A 15,550-nucleotide genomic window follows, 5' to 3' on the forward strand; every position below is an offset into this window, starting at 1 on the left:
AGGGGAAGAAAATGTCTTTCTGATTCCAGGCCAGCATTCTGTCCACTGTACCTCTATTTACCCACCAGGATATACCCTAGTACTATAATATTCTATCATCTTATGAATATATTAAGACTCCTTTTAATGCTTCAATTTGTAGGATCATAAATTTAGAGCAGAAAGAAATGTTATTGATCACTGAACCCAACTCCCTTTATTTTGCAGATGAAGAGATTGAGGCAGAAATATTCCTGCTTATATTTCCTTTCAACCATTTGAAACTTGCTTTCTGGGATGCCTAATGCATATCAGACAATGGTCAGAAGGAGTTTTCACAATCAAGAAAAAAATACTATATCCACTGCATAAAAGACCAGACCATATCTAGAGTTGTATGTTCAGTAGCAAGTATTCTATTTCAAAAGGAAGTAAGCAAACTGGACTGTGCCCAATCAAGAGTATCTTTTAGGCAGGAAAAGGCATAGAAACCTATGAGGGCTTTGAGCTAATACTGTATGAGAAGAAAATGAAGGAATTAGGGGTATGGATCCTGAAAAGGAGAAAAATTAGAAGGAAGAAGAGAAATTTATGACAGTTGACCTCTAATATCCGAAGGACTACCGGATGAGAGATGATAGTTTGTACTGGTCTATGAAACAAAAATCAGGATTAGTCAGTACAAATTATAAGGAAACTGATGTTCAGCCCATTAAAGAGAGGACGTATAACAATCAGAATGACTAGAAAATGGAATGGATCACCATTTTGCGTCTTTGACTTAGCAGACATTGGATTACTAATTATAGGGAAACTGATGTCCAGCCCATTAAAGGGAGGACTTATAACAATCAGAGTGCCTAGAAAATGGAATGGATCACCATTATGAGTCTTTGCCTTAGTAAACATTGGATTACTAATCAACAAGTAGAGCTATTCCTAAAAGGTTTCTTCTATGAGGTAAAAGATTGAGAGGCAGCATAATGTAATGGACAAAAGTACCAGGACCCAAGTTCTACCATTTCACCTGGGTCACCTTGGTTGAATCGCTTAATCTCCCTTCAGTTTCCTCAATTGAAAAAACTAAGTTTGAACTAAATGGTCTTTAAGGTCTTTTGAAGAACTCAATTACAATTCTATCCTCTTTCTCAGGTTCTAATCTAGTCTCCAAACCCCCAGTACAATGTCAAGTTCTCAACAGGTGTTTCATTAAGAACTGTGGCATCCTTCAGATGAAAAACAGGTTGAAGCAAATAAAAAGAAAGATGTTTGAGAAATAAATTGAGAAATAAAAAGAAATATCTTTGTTTTGTCTATATTTCTTCCAAGGGGCATGAACACAATCATAGGATTTTATTCTATGAAAACAATTTTCTCTTCCATAAATGTTTTACAAGAAATGAACTACATTTTATGGAGGGTATGCTTATAATTGAATAAACTGCTTTAACCCTTCCCGGCAAGTACTACACAGGCACACAACTCTACTAACTCAGGTTTTTCCACTGTTTGGTAATTAGCAACTTCAGGAAATAATTACAAATGCAGAAGTCCCAAAACACAAAATGCATATTCTATTAGCCAGATGGGATACCTACTTAAACCACAAGTCACAGTATATTCTGAGTAACAAAATCATAACAACATAAGCAAATCTAATTATTATCTCTTGTATTTAATTTCGAGAAGACGGAAAAGATTGCCTACAATCTTTCCCAGAGAATCAGTAGTTGTTGTTTCTTAAAGTAAAAATTTCATTAGAATTTATCATGAGCACAAATAAAAATCCAGTATTTCCATGTATTCATGAATAAAAAGCAACCTGAACTTAGGACAAAGAAGGCTATCCACCTTCAGAGAAACAACTGTTGGAATCAGAATACAGATCAAAGAACACTAATTTTCACAGTAGTTTATCTAGGACTCTATTTGGGGGTCTTATATGAGTGTTCTCTTATAACAATGACCAATAAGGACGTGGTGTGCTTTATATGATAATACATGTAGAACCCAGATCAAATTGCTCTTCATCTCTGAGAGGAGGGAGGGAAAAAAGAGAGGGAGATAGTCTGGATCTCATAATTTCAGAAACCATGTATTGAAAATTGTTATTACATGTAATTGGAAAATAAAATAGCTTAAAAAAAAAAGAAATCTGAAAATTAGCATGAGCACTAGGAACACAGGCCTGTATAAAAGGCTTTGGCTCTGGGGGTCACAGGACCTGATTTCAAATCCTACAAATACTGCTGATTGAGTCTTTGATCTGGGACAAATGAACTTCTCAGGGGCTGTTTTCTTAACTGTAAAATGACAGAGCTAGTTTGGATGGCTTTAGGTGCTTTTGACTAGTAAGGTGACAGATTGGAAAGAGCTATAAACTTAAAACTCCAGAAACCTGAATTCAGAACTTTCTTCAGACATGCACCAAATGAGTGACTTTTGGCAAATTACTTAACATCTCTCTGCATCAGCATTCTCATCTGTAATAAACAGATAGACACAGAGACAGAGAGATACAGAGATGACAAATAGATAGATTTTATATAGATATTGATATTTTATATAGATAAATAAAATATATTTTTAAGCCTGCCTCATGTATTTGATTTGAGGATCAAATGAAATAATGGATAAAGTATCTAGCACACCTTAAAATGTTAGGCAGATCATTGCTATTTTATTCCAGCTCTAAAGGTATGATCCTAAGTCATTTTGAGATAAATCTGAACCAGATTGAGATAACATTTATAAAGATAACCCAACTTCTTTAAAAAAAAAATAGAATGAGATGATAAACCTCTCTTCCCTGGCCTTTGCACATATATTTGAATATGTGGACGCACACACCACAGATACATACGGCCTTGTCAAAAGCATGAGTTCCTGTTGCCGAGGCATGCTGAGGAGAGATGTAGTTACTATAGCAACAAGACTTACCATCACACTGAAGTGCGCCTCTCTCTCTCTCTCTCTCTCTCTCTCTCTCGCTCTCTCTCTCTCTCTCTCTCTCGCTCTCTCTCTCTCTCGCTCTCTCTCTCTCGCTCTCTTTCTCTCTCTCATACTGAGAAACACATGCCTCTGATTTTAGCTACATGGTCCATCCAATGTCAAGAATCACTGGAGTATAACTTGACCCATGGCAAGTCCCTAGATAGTAGGCTTGCCAATGACCCTAAATAGAAAATTCAAGTCAATATTACCCAAGAGAACTCTGTTGATGAGGATCATAGCATTAAACCTCGATTCTGCTTTAAAATTATAAGCATGGTCTTTGAATTGAACACAATATACTCATTCTCAGTACCACAATTTCCAAAAAAGGATGAGACATCAGTGGACCTCTGGCCTAATCTATATCTTCAAAGGAATACTTGCTACTACATTACAAAAATAGTCAAGACATTCTTTGCCTAAAGGTGAGGGGAAACCCAATATCTCCTAAAGCATCTCAGTCCATGCTTGGATTTCTTTCGTTGTTTTTCTTACACCAACTCAAAATCTGTTTCTCCAAAACACCCAGGCATCAGTGCTGGTCCTCACATCTGGGTCCAAATAGAACAAATCTAATCATTTTTTTCTCCAAGAGCCCTTCAAATACTTGAAGAGATTCTTCAAATTAAACTTGGCAAATTCCTTCAACTGAACTTCATATGATTTGAACTCTAGGACTCTGGCGATCCTGGTTGTCCTTCTCTAAAAGCCCTCAAACATATCAGTGTCCTGGAAGAGAATAGAAAGGGACTATGCCACCTCCTTATTCCTAACAGCTAGGCCTCTCTTAATAAGAGACCAAAACTTTCTGGCTGTCATGTCACACATTTGACTTCTACATTGAGCTACCTTTCCACTAAAACTACCATGTCTTAGAGACAAACACCTACCTGACCATATAATCTGGGCAGAGGTCTAGATAGATAGATAGATAGATAGATAGATAGATAGACAGACAGACAGACAGACAGACAGACAGACAGACAGACAGACAGACAGACAGACAGACAGACAAGCAAACAAATAGATGAGTAAGTGAATAAACAAATGAATGAATAAATAAATGAATTAAAATCTACACCAATTATAATAGTAATAGCTAGCATCTATTCAGCGTTTTAAGGCTACAATGTACTTTACCAACATAAGCTCACTTGATTCAGTAATTGTATTTGATGGTATTATTCTTCCAATCATTGTCAACCCTACATAGTTGCTAAAGAAATAGTAACTAATAATAATACCTCACACATATCCAGCACAGAAAGATTAGCAAAACCGTTTACAAATATTCAAGCTCACATCAACCCTATGAAGCTAATGGCCTTCATAAAAATAGCCATTGTGCCTAGTGCAGCAAGACATCAAGTAGATTATTCAAACTCTTCCTGACCCCCAAGTCTAGCATTCTTTCTAATATTCTACCTCTCAGTAGCTTGTGGTACAGCTATTCAGTTGTCGGATATTGTTTAAAAAAAAAAAAGTCTGGCCCTTATTAAAGACATTATCTGAGCCTGGCTGATATGAGTGAGAAGTCAAGGAACGGCAGAGGAAAGAAATTAGGAAGAGAAGAAACTAAATTGGGGCACACAGACTTTAAATTACTTTATCCATTGAACAAGAAAAAAGAAAGCAAATGCCTATTGTGTCTTCTGTGGGTATTTGGACAAGCCACTAAGAGGTTCCATTGGTCCACATGCTTTATGTAGACACTGTGGACAAAGGACTGGACCAAAAAATGAACAGGAGAATGAGAGAACATTAGTTTCCTTTTAGGAAATTACTTACAATTCCTCCCAAAAACCAAGCCCCATCTTTTCGACATCCATGCCATTCCAGATAATGTCACACAGTTATGTGTTTCACCTTTTAAGCTGAGGACAACTCAGTGAATAATGAACATATATTATGGGTTTATTGTGTCCTAAGCATGGTGATAAATGCTGAGAATACAAACAGAAAAACAGAAAGCATCTCTGCTTTAAGCAGCTCACATTCTAAGAAAGGATAAAATACTTCCAGGAGATTTTGCCTAGACATCAGATCAAGAGAATCCATACTTCTTAGGGAACAGCAACAAAGCAGGTAGAAATGACACCGAATGAATGTCATTTCCACTAATAAAATCCTCTTGGGGGGGGGGAAGAGTTTGTCCCTCTGTAGCTTTTGTTGCTGAGAAATTGGGGGCTTCCATCTCTGTATGGCAATGGCTTCCAGGATGTGTCTGGGCGACACCCAGGAGAGGTATTGGCATTCCTAGAATTCTTGAGTTTATCTGCTCATTTGAACTCTGAACAGAGACCCAGTCTTCATAAGTAGGTTTTGTTGTATTCCCAACAGTTAATTAAACAGAAAAAATAGTACAAACATTGTTATCAGAAGTGTATAGCTAAAACTTCCACAGGAAGTGACTAGGTCATTTAGTGAGAATGAGGGATGGACGTCATGCTCAATTGAGATGACAGTGTCAAGAGACCTAGAGTTGGGGGTTAGATAGACACTGTTGTGAAGATCATGGACAAAGCCTATACAGGATGAAGAAGAATGTGTGAACTCTATGTGCTGCTGGAAAAGGAATTCCCATTGATGAGGCCATGGACCTACCAAATAACAATTGTCACTGGCTTTTCTACAGAGCTTTAGGGTTTCCAAAGGGTTATGTCATCTCCTTTGAGATTTTCACATTAATCCTGGGAAGTAGGTGCTGAGTCTGAGAGAGTTTAAAATACTTATCAAAGGTCATACAATGAGTAAGCATCTGAGTAGGATCTGAACTTAGGTCTTCCTGACTCCTAGTGCATCATTCTTGACTGAAGCAGCCATTCTGTTGGGGCGTTCTGGAGTGGTTCCCTGCTTGTTTTCTTCTCCTCAAAGACAGAAGTAGGAAATTAAATCTTCACTAAGGGGAGTTTCCTGACTTAGAAAAGACCCTGCCATCAATACAAATGTGGGAAGCTCCACTGTTCAATGAATTTGATTTCTGGCCAAATTTTCTAAATGCTTTTCACTGCTCCATTCTTTGAAAATCACTTTAATTACTGATCACAGGAGAAATATTTAATGGCCTAACAGTCTAATTGTTTCCTAAATATTTTCTGAAGCCATGTTCATATGACAGAATCTGATTTGGATTCAAGCACTTCACTGCGGAGATGAGTTTGTAAGGGAGGGTAAAATTATGCAGACCTAGGACTAGTTGAGATTTAATGAGTTAGCATTGCATATGAATTATGTCCTTTTTAAAAGGAAGCTATACAATTGGCAATAGACACTGGCCTTCTACTTGATTAGCTCTCCATTTCCAACTGATTTAGACTATGTCACCAGGAGAATAAGGGGATTCAATGCTTTTTATACAAAAACATCCTCACTTAATATTCCACAATGAGAAACTATGCTATTGAATTCAATTACTGCCAGAATGAGGACAGAAGAGAACAGAATATTCAGGACTCAGGACACTCACTTTTCAATTTGGTGAAGACATTAATTCCCTGACAGTGCCTTACTCTTACTATTCCATCTTTTCTCACACAAGGAAAACGAGTTTCGAAGCCCTTCCAAGTCTCCGAAGGCAGTCACCTAGCAGCAGAACTATCTATCGCCCCAGTTTGTCAAGTCACCATGTTGCCATGGCATCCATGATGAAATTACCCATATAGCCCTAAAGCCTTTGAAAAATACCATTCTCTAATCTCCCAGGTGGTATTCTTCAAGATGGCAGGACAGCTGACATCTTCCTTACAGCCTATACTCCCCTGAATCTCCTGAGAATCAGGTACCATCTGGGAGTCAAATCTGATTAATTAAATGCATAAATACAATCTGTACTTAAACAAATAACTAAGTTATTTGATGCAAGAATGTTTTTAATTACAAATGGGGCTATCTTTCCAAATGAGTGAAATATTCCCTGGGAAATAGGAAGAAGAGAGATTAGAATGACCCTGCTATTCCCCATCCCCCACTCTGCCAATTAGAGAACATCATTTAATTTGGCTATAGTGAAGTAGCTTATATAAGTGAGTTTAGGAACCTTTGCCAAATATAGTTGCCATTATCCTCCTCAGATCCAAGATGGTTGATGACAACAATGTTTCGAGGTGGGGAGAGAAAAATATGGCAGGACAGATATATCCAGGGTAGTTAGATGGTGGGTATGTATATTTAGGAAGAGGGGCAGTGCTTGGCCCCAAATATCCAGTAACAGCCTTTTATCCCTCCACCCCAAAGTCTGGAAAGTAAAGCATCTTTGAGATTGCCCCAGTGAAGGGGCTAAAGGATAGTCTGGATACATTATTATCTAGAAACAGAATCTTCAGCAAAGACAGAATCCTCTTTCAAATATTATAGAGAGCAGAAAGACATATGTTTTAATATTAAACTTCCTGGAGAAGGCTGTTAGGAAGAAAGATCATTCTTCACTGAGTTTGACCCAAAGAAACTACAAGTTAAAACATTTTCACTCCATATAGAATATTTGCCAAGCCAAGTCAAGAAGCTTTTCTTTATGATTTATTAAGTGCCAGGCTGTGCTAAGTGCTGAGAATACACAGAGAAGCAGAAAGAAAGATAATTCCTACCCCCAGAGAGCTTGCATTCTAATGACAAAAAGAAAACACATCAAAAAGAGTGAAAAGTGGGGGTGGGAAAACTGGGAAGAGAAAATGTCCACGAAAGAAAGTCCAAGTGTCTCAGTAGATAGAGAATGAGATCTAGAGTCAAGAAGACTCATGTTCCTGAGTTCAAATCTGGGCTCAGATATTTACATCCTAGGTCACTCTGGGCAAATCATTTCAACCTATTTGCCTTGGTTTCCTTAAATCATTTCACCCTGTTTGCCTTGGTTTCCTTATCTGTAAGATGAGTTGGAGAAGGAAAGATGAACCACCCCATTATCTTTACCAAGACAAACCCAAATAGGATCATGAGGAGTCAGAAATGATTGAACAAAGAAAGTCTGAAAAGGCAAGAAAAGGCCTAGAGAGGAATGAAGACATGGCTGCCTAGCTGTTTTTCTTAAAATGAAAGTTCTAATTGACCAAAGACACATGTAAAATCCAGTGGAATTGTGCGTTGGATATGGGAAGGGGTTGGGGAAAGGGGAGAGAAAGAATATGATTTTCTAATCCTGAAAAAATGCCCTAAATTAATCTATTAAATACAATTTTAAAAATAAATTTTAAAAAATTTTTTAAATTGAAGGTTCTGAGAGGAACCAACTAATTAGAGGAAGGAGTTACAGGAGAGGAGTTGATTTCTAGGGTGAAAAGTACAAGTAGAGGATGAGTCTTAACAGGATTTCTTAGCCTGGAGTCCATGGATGAATTTCAAGGAGTTCATATACTTGAACTAGAAAAGAAAACTATAAACATTTTTACTAACGTTCAGGCTCCTTTGTAATCCTTTGTATTTGATTTTATGCTTTTAAAAATTATTCTGAAAAGAGGTCTCTAAGTTTCCCCAAGCTGTTCAAGGAGGCCATGACACCAAAATGGTTCTAGAAATATTTGAGAGAATACTAAATCCCCAGCATAAAAGCAAATATGTTTGCCTTGTTTGTGAATCAATATTCCCTTTTGCTTATTCTTCATAGAATTCTAATTCTTCCTGCTTAATACTCATCCATTAAGATCAAAATCAATGGCTGATAAAACCTCATTAATTCTGACCATGCAAATTCAGAATTAGTGATAATTTGGCCAGGAAGGAGGATAAAGTTTAGTTTTGCATTATCTATGGAAAGCAGTTTGCTGAGCTAATTAATAAAGTAAACAAGATTACAAGGGATTGTTTTCTCTTCAGAAGTGTACCAGCTACATGAATTCATCAAATTTACCTAGTGTGCTAATTATAAATAATTTATCAATAGATAATCAAGTCCCCTAAAGAGGTCTACTAACAAATACTTGAGTTTCCTACTATGTATACTTAACCGCCAATCTGTCTGGTTTTAAGTGCCTTTAATTTTCATTTATTTATTGGTTAATGATTGAAAATAATATTGATTTATTATTATTTTCATCATTTATTGATTGATGATCCTTTCTCCATCTCTACCTACTCTAAGTTAATAAGTACCATATCATTTTCTTTTGCTCACAATATTATAAAATCCTACAAAGTGCTTTGCAAAAAATACAGAGAAATTATTTTATCAAAATGTAAATATATTAGCAAGAGATCTCTACTCAATGATTTAAGAAGGAGTTGGGATCTAACTAAGAGAGTCAAAGAGGTGACCCACGTTACATCCAATATCATTGAAATATATACAAGTAGGTAGATAGCAGAGTGGCTAGAGTACAGGATTGAAGGGCCAAAAAAAAGTTCAAATTCAAGCTTGAGACACTGAAAAACTAGGTGACCTTGGGCAAGTCACTTAACCTGTTTGCCTCAGTTACTCATCTATAAAAAGGAGATAATAATAACACCTATCTTGTAGGGTTACTGTGAATCTCAAATGAAATAATTATTGTAAAGTGTCTTACAAACGTTAAAATGCTATATGTGAATAATATGATGTAGATGCTGCTGCTGCTGCTGATGATGATGAAAAAGAAATATCTTTTACGTTTCTACAATGGGGAAAGGAGTTATTACTCAGGATACATCTCATCTTACATTATCTGAAAGAAAACTCTCAGAATTTTCATGATCAAGACAGACCAATCTCTAGTGCCAAGCCCTGTGAACACTGGGAATGAAGCCACAATCATAGTCCTCATGGGAAACTCCTGAACCAGCCTACTGTAAATATAGTACCACAGCTAACACACCATGAAGGTTGGACTAGATTTTAAATTAAGTGGTTTGCAACAAAGATAGGAAAATTAAAATAAGCATGTAACCCCAAACCTCCCACTCTGACATTCAGTTATGTATCAGTACAGCAGAATGATTTAGCTAAATAAAAATGCTTGATTATTTTTTTTTTTTTGCTGCCAAACATTTTCAAGCCTTATGTTCAATAAAGAAGTAAAACTCGGCCACATACTCTGAAGACCTAATTACATTTTTTTCTCAATGTCTTTCTTCCATTCCAATTTTTAAAAATAAATGAAATAATATGCCCACGTTTTCTCCTAATCCAGTTGCTAAGGCTCTCTCACAGTCTTTCTTTGGCTAAGTACTTGGAAGGGGGAAATCACCTTTGTCTTGTAGAGAGTAGGCATTCAATCCATATCTGTTGAATGAAAATATGATCATTACAGTGAGGCACATAACAGCTAGTTCCTCTAAAAACTATGAGAGAAAAAGGCTGTAAGGTGGATCAGTGGATAGAGAGTCAGAGCCGGAGATGAGAAATCTTGAATTTAAATCTAATCTCAGACCCTTCCTTGTTGGGTAACTCTTCCCAAGACACTTAACGCCCATTGCTTAGTCCATACCTCTCTTCCACCTTGGAAGTGACACTTAAAAAAAAAAAAAACTAAACTGAGAAAAATATTGTTTGAAGAATGACTTACATATGTCAACCTCCAAAGGAAGAACTGATAAATAGAAATAAGTAAGGCATAATTTCATATATACATAGATCTTTTTACCAAAGGATGCCTTCTCAAATGGGGTAAGGGGATAGAAGGAGAGAGTTACCTGGGTATTTTAACATAACAAATGAATGAATTTAACTAAAAAAAAAAAAACAGAAAAAGGGTAGAGGACTTCCTAATTATATATGAACTATTAAATATGAGAATATGTTTCTGAAGAAAATTTGATCTGGAAATGTTTAAGAATAGTGAATTTGGCCATCTGCATAGATGGATTTGTTGTTTTTGCTAGAGGCAATGAACTAAATAACCTCTGGATTCACCTTTCAGTCCCCAATCTCTGTGATCTTATGACTCAAAAGCCAGTTGTACTTCAGCATCTGGTGACATTTAAAGTAAGACGGTATTTCCTCACATAGGCTCTATTTAAATAATCATATTGTTTGGAATCCATCTCCTACACCAACTAGTCCAAAGAACATTGATACCAATAAAGGCACAGCTTCCAAATTTCTAAATAAAACTTTTGGAAGGAAAAATCGTCCCCAGAGTCTGCCACAGCTGCAAAGTAATTATGAGGATATACGAGGGCTAGTTCAGCCCTGCTATATTGAATGTCTGTGTTCTGGCCAATGTCCAAATGCTGGCTAACCTCAACATTAGCTAAGAAGCCTGACTAATGTCCACTTTTAGAAGAACTAACAAATTTGTAAGATTATTAACAATTGATTTCCTCCAAGGAAGACCAGCAATCATCAGTGTTGCAAGGGGTAAATGACTTCTGCCAAAGTCTAGTGAATAGGTCAAGCCTATGTCTGTCCTTGTGAAGATCTGATGTTAACTGGGTTTCTGTGAGTCACGTTACAAATCAAAGGTTAAGGTTATCAGAGTATGGTCATTAGCAAACTGCAATATCTCTATCACTATCGCTATCCAATAAAATCAGAGAATGATAGCTACCCCATTTGTTGATATGGGAAATGGCAACTTGCTACTGGTAAGCATATTGAGTTCATAGGTAAGATTGATGGGATCACAGTCAGAGACTCAATTATTTCTCTTGATCTTCACCATCAGGTTGGTCAGGTGGCTCAGTGAATTGAGAGTTAAGTCTAGAGATGGGAGGTCCTGGATTCAAAGATAGCCTCAGATACTTCTTAGCAGTGTGACCCTAGGCAAGTCATTTAACCCCCGTTTGCTAGCCCTAAGTATCCTTCTGCCTTAGAATCAATATTCTATAGCAGAATTCTATAGCAGAAGACAAGATAAGAAAAAAGAACTTCACTCTAAAAAAGTAAGTATTTTTAGGCCACATTGACTCTCTTGACCTAACATAAGTATGGAAATAGAAATAGCTATAATTAATGTGTTCGGAATGAAAAGACATTTGACTATGCTTGGAGAAAAAGAATCAGAAAACCTGGGGGAGGACTGCCTCTACCTTATGAAGCTTTGTTGAGACCTGATGGATATTAGGTATATATTGGCATGGTACTACTATTCACCCAATATCATGAGAAAGAATAAAAGGGACTAAGCAATGCTACAACTGAGTAATCAATGACTGGAAATTGGCTGTGAGCTCCCGAGATTTCTCAACATTAGACCCATTCCTGGGCCAATCCCTTAATCTAAGTTATTTCCCCTGGATCTATGTGGCCCAAGAAACTTTTAGAGAGCAGTAACACCCAATGAACCAGACCTTTTTTTCTGCCAGTGTCAATAACACTTAACAATGGCCTAGGCAGAAGAACACTGGGGTGGAATGATCATTGGGATAGTAAGGCAAGCAGATTCTTGAGTTTTTAATTAATTAATAATTTAATAAGCTGTGCCATATGGAATCACAGAATGTTAGAGCTAGAAAGGGGTCTCAGGGATCATAACAACATCCTCTTTTTTATGAATGAAGAAATGGAGGCCTCATGGGGTCATATGAGGAAAGCTCCAAAGGTCAAAAGCTTTCTGAGTCCAGTTTCAGTACGTGTTCCTCTCTGGCATCCTGTCTCCCACCTTGAGGAAATCGGTTGGCCACATTTCTCATCTAGAAAATGAGGGGTTTAGCCTAGATGATATTTAAGGCCTCAAATTATATGCCTTTGTGATTCTATCATGAATCAACCCCCATACGAGAATCTCCTAAGAAGGCAAATAAGCTGAGGAGAAATATAACAGAAGGAAACTGGCATCTCAAGGAAAATGAGATTTGTCCCAGTAATGAACATGTGGTTAATAGGAATAGATGGCAGATGTGAAGGTCTGATGATTGCCTAAATCTTTAACCAGCCCCATATTGGGGTGCTTCATCTTAATTTCTGAATGAATCAGTATCATCTAGTATAGAGAAACACATATAAATTACTTGAATATTTGAGTGAATGCTCAGCTAGGTTACTAAATCGCCAGGATGGATGTCTATAGGAGAGAAAATGGCAACTGAACACTGGTAAGTGGCCTAACCTGCATCTATAGCACTCATCTTTCTCCAGGACCACATCTCCAACAGCCAATTAGATATTTCCATATGAATGTGCCATAAGCATTTCACATTCAATGTATGAAAAAACAGACTTCATTTGGCTCCCTAAACCCACCCAACCTACTAGGGTTCCTACTTCTGTCAAGGTCCCACCATTCTTCCAGTCAACCCGGTTCTCAAACTAGGAATCATCTTTAGTTTCCTTTGTTTCCTCCCCCCATATCCAATCAGTTGCAAGTCTCGCCAATTCTAACTCCTTCCCATCTCTCAAATCCATCATCTACTCTTGATTCCCACTACATGTAACTAATTTAATTCAGGCTTTCACCACCTCTTTTCTAGATTGCTTCCATGGCCTCCTGATTGGTCTCCTTGCCTTCAATCTCTTCAATCTTCAATCCACACAGTTCCTAAAATTGATAAGCTTAAAATGGTGGTTTGGTCAGGTATATGACTGCTTGACTCAAAACGCTGCAATTGTTTTCCCCATTGTCTCCATGAGAAATGACAGGTTCTTCTTTTAGGTATTCAGAGCCCTTAACAAACCAACTCCAACTTATCACACCCGAAAGATGGTACATGACTCCCCATCACACAATGTATGCTCTAGCCAAACTGGCGTGCATAGAGTTCTTTGTACATGATAATTCATAGCCTACTCATGCTGCCCTCCAAGCCTCCAATGCTTTCCCTCTTTAGCTCAGTGCCTAACTCTTCATTTCATTTAAAATTCTATTCAAAGCTCAGCTTCTTCAAGTTTCTCTGGATGTGCCCAGGTAGTTTCTCTTTCTCCACACACACACATCCAATTCACTACATTTTTGTGGGTGCTGCCTTCTCTGCCTTCCAGAGAATATAAGCTCCTTGAGGGCAGGGAGCTCTCTCATTTTTCAAATTCTAAATCTAGCTCCTCACCTAGAGCTCTGGATAGCACATCCTAAAGAGAAGCTTGTTGACTGATTTTCACTGTTGCTATTACAGCCTTCTTGTAGCAGGCAGCAATGCCCTGAAAGCAGAAGTTTTAAGTGAGCCTTTCCCATTCTAACTCTGACTTTCTCTCCTTCCAGGCCCTGAGCTTATTTAAACTCCACTCTACTTTCCTTTTCAGTCTAATGACACTTCCCCAGAGCAATCCACCTTTTATTTTTCTTCCAAAAGTATGTCTGTACTTTCAATGCATTTCCTCTATTGCTGCCAGACTAAAGGAAAGCTGAAAAGATGGAAGAAATTAGAAACACCTGGGCAAATGGCATCTATGTTTTCATTTGAGGGTTAAATACGTTGTCTTATCTATGTAAACTTTGTTACAGAGGCTCAAAAGTCTATCCCAGCAGCAGTGGAAACTCTCCACTTGGCTATTCACAAATCAAGTCAATGACCTGACATGATTCCTGCAGGAATGGAGGATTTAAGGAAAAACATGTACCCACTTCCTATGAATTTGATCATCAAACCAAATAATGGGAAATTCTGCCAGAAGGCAAATATGAAGCAATTTCAAATAATAAAGCTTCTTTCACTGGGGGAAAAATACATAAAAGACACTAGATTGATTAATTAAAAAAAAAAAGAAACTTGCCATTTGTCTTAGAATTAACATTAAGTATAGATCTCAAGAGAAAAGCATTAAGGGCTAGATTGTTAAGGTAAAGTGATTTGACTAAGGTCACATAGTTAGGAAATGTCTGAGCCCAGGGATGAACCCAAGTTCTCCCAATGCCAAGTCTGGAACTCTATCCACTGTGCTATCTACCTATCCCAAGACCTTGAATTTATGGTATCATAGACATAGAGGTTTAACAATATGACATTCAAATTCCCTCATTTTTCTTGTTTAGCTATTTTAAGGGACTTACTCAAGGTCACACAGGACATAACTATCAGAGGTAGATTTGAATTCAGATCCTCTGAGTCCATACATTTATGAGTACATATACATACACATATATCTATAAACAAAACATTTTGAATATCTTTGCTAAAGTGTTACTGATTACATTACAAATTAACCACTTCAGAAAGAGATTAAAGAAGGGCAAACTAGGCAGCATGGTAGATGGAATATTAGTCCTAAAGTTGGGAAGGCTTGATCTCAGACACTTCCTATCTTTATGAGCCTAAACAACTCACTTAACCTTAAATGTCCAGCTCTTGCTGTTCTTTTGTCTTAGAACGGATACTAAAAAAAGGTAACGGAGAGACAGAGACAGAAATTAAAGATAAATTTGACAGAGGGCAGCTAGGTGCCTCTAGAGGCAGGAGGTCCTGGATTCAACTCTGACCCCAGATACTTCCTAGCTATGTGACCCTCCCTGCACAAGTCACTTAAAGCCCATTGCCTAGCCCTTACCACTCCTCTGTCTTAGAACCAATGCACAATAATAATGTGATGTGAGCATTTTTTTAAATTGACATTATTTAACAGCTACTTTGAGATGCTAGCAAAACTAGGACTAGAAATGATTCCAACCCATCTAAGAATTTGGGAAAGGTCTTTCAAAGCACCAAGATACCAATAATAAGCCATGCAAAGGCAAAGCATAGTGGCTGAAATCTGAAGCCAGGAAGCTTTCATTTTAATAGCAATAGCTAGTGTTATACTGTG

The 15,550-nt window shown here is 37.4% G+C and overlaps 1 protein-coding gene and 1 long non-coding RNA gene across 32 annotated transcripts in view; one reads left to right on the plus strand and one right to left on the minus strand.

Moving 5' to 3' along the window:
- Positions 1–1,278, plus strand: part of LOC103101511 (uncharacterized) — a 44,060-nt gene extending 42,782 nt beyond the window's left edge. The window contains exon 3 of the long non-coding RNA XR_008913363.1: positions 208–1,278. This is a non-coding gene — a long non-coding RNA (uncharacterized LOC103101511). The remainder of the gene's footprint in view (positions 1–207) is intronic.
- The window catches only part of MAGI1 (membrane associated guanylate kinase, WW and PDZ domain containing 1), a 757,001-nt gene that overhangs the window by 420,693 nt on the left and 320,758 nt on the right, over positions 1–15,550 (minus strand). The window lies entirely within an intron of this gene.

The sequence above is a fragment of the Monodelphis domestica genome, chromosome 7, assembly GCF_027887165.1.
Source record: "Monodelphis domestica isolate mMonDom1 chromosome 7, mMonDom1.pri, whole genome shotgun sequence".
NCBI classification, from domain to species: Eukaryota; Metazoa; Chordata; class Mammalia; order Didelphimorphia; family Didelphidae; genus Monodelphis; species Monodelphis domestica.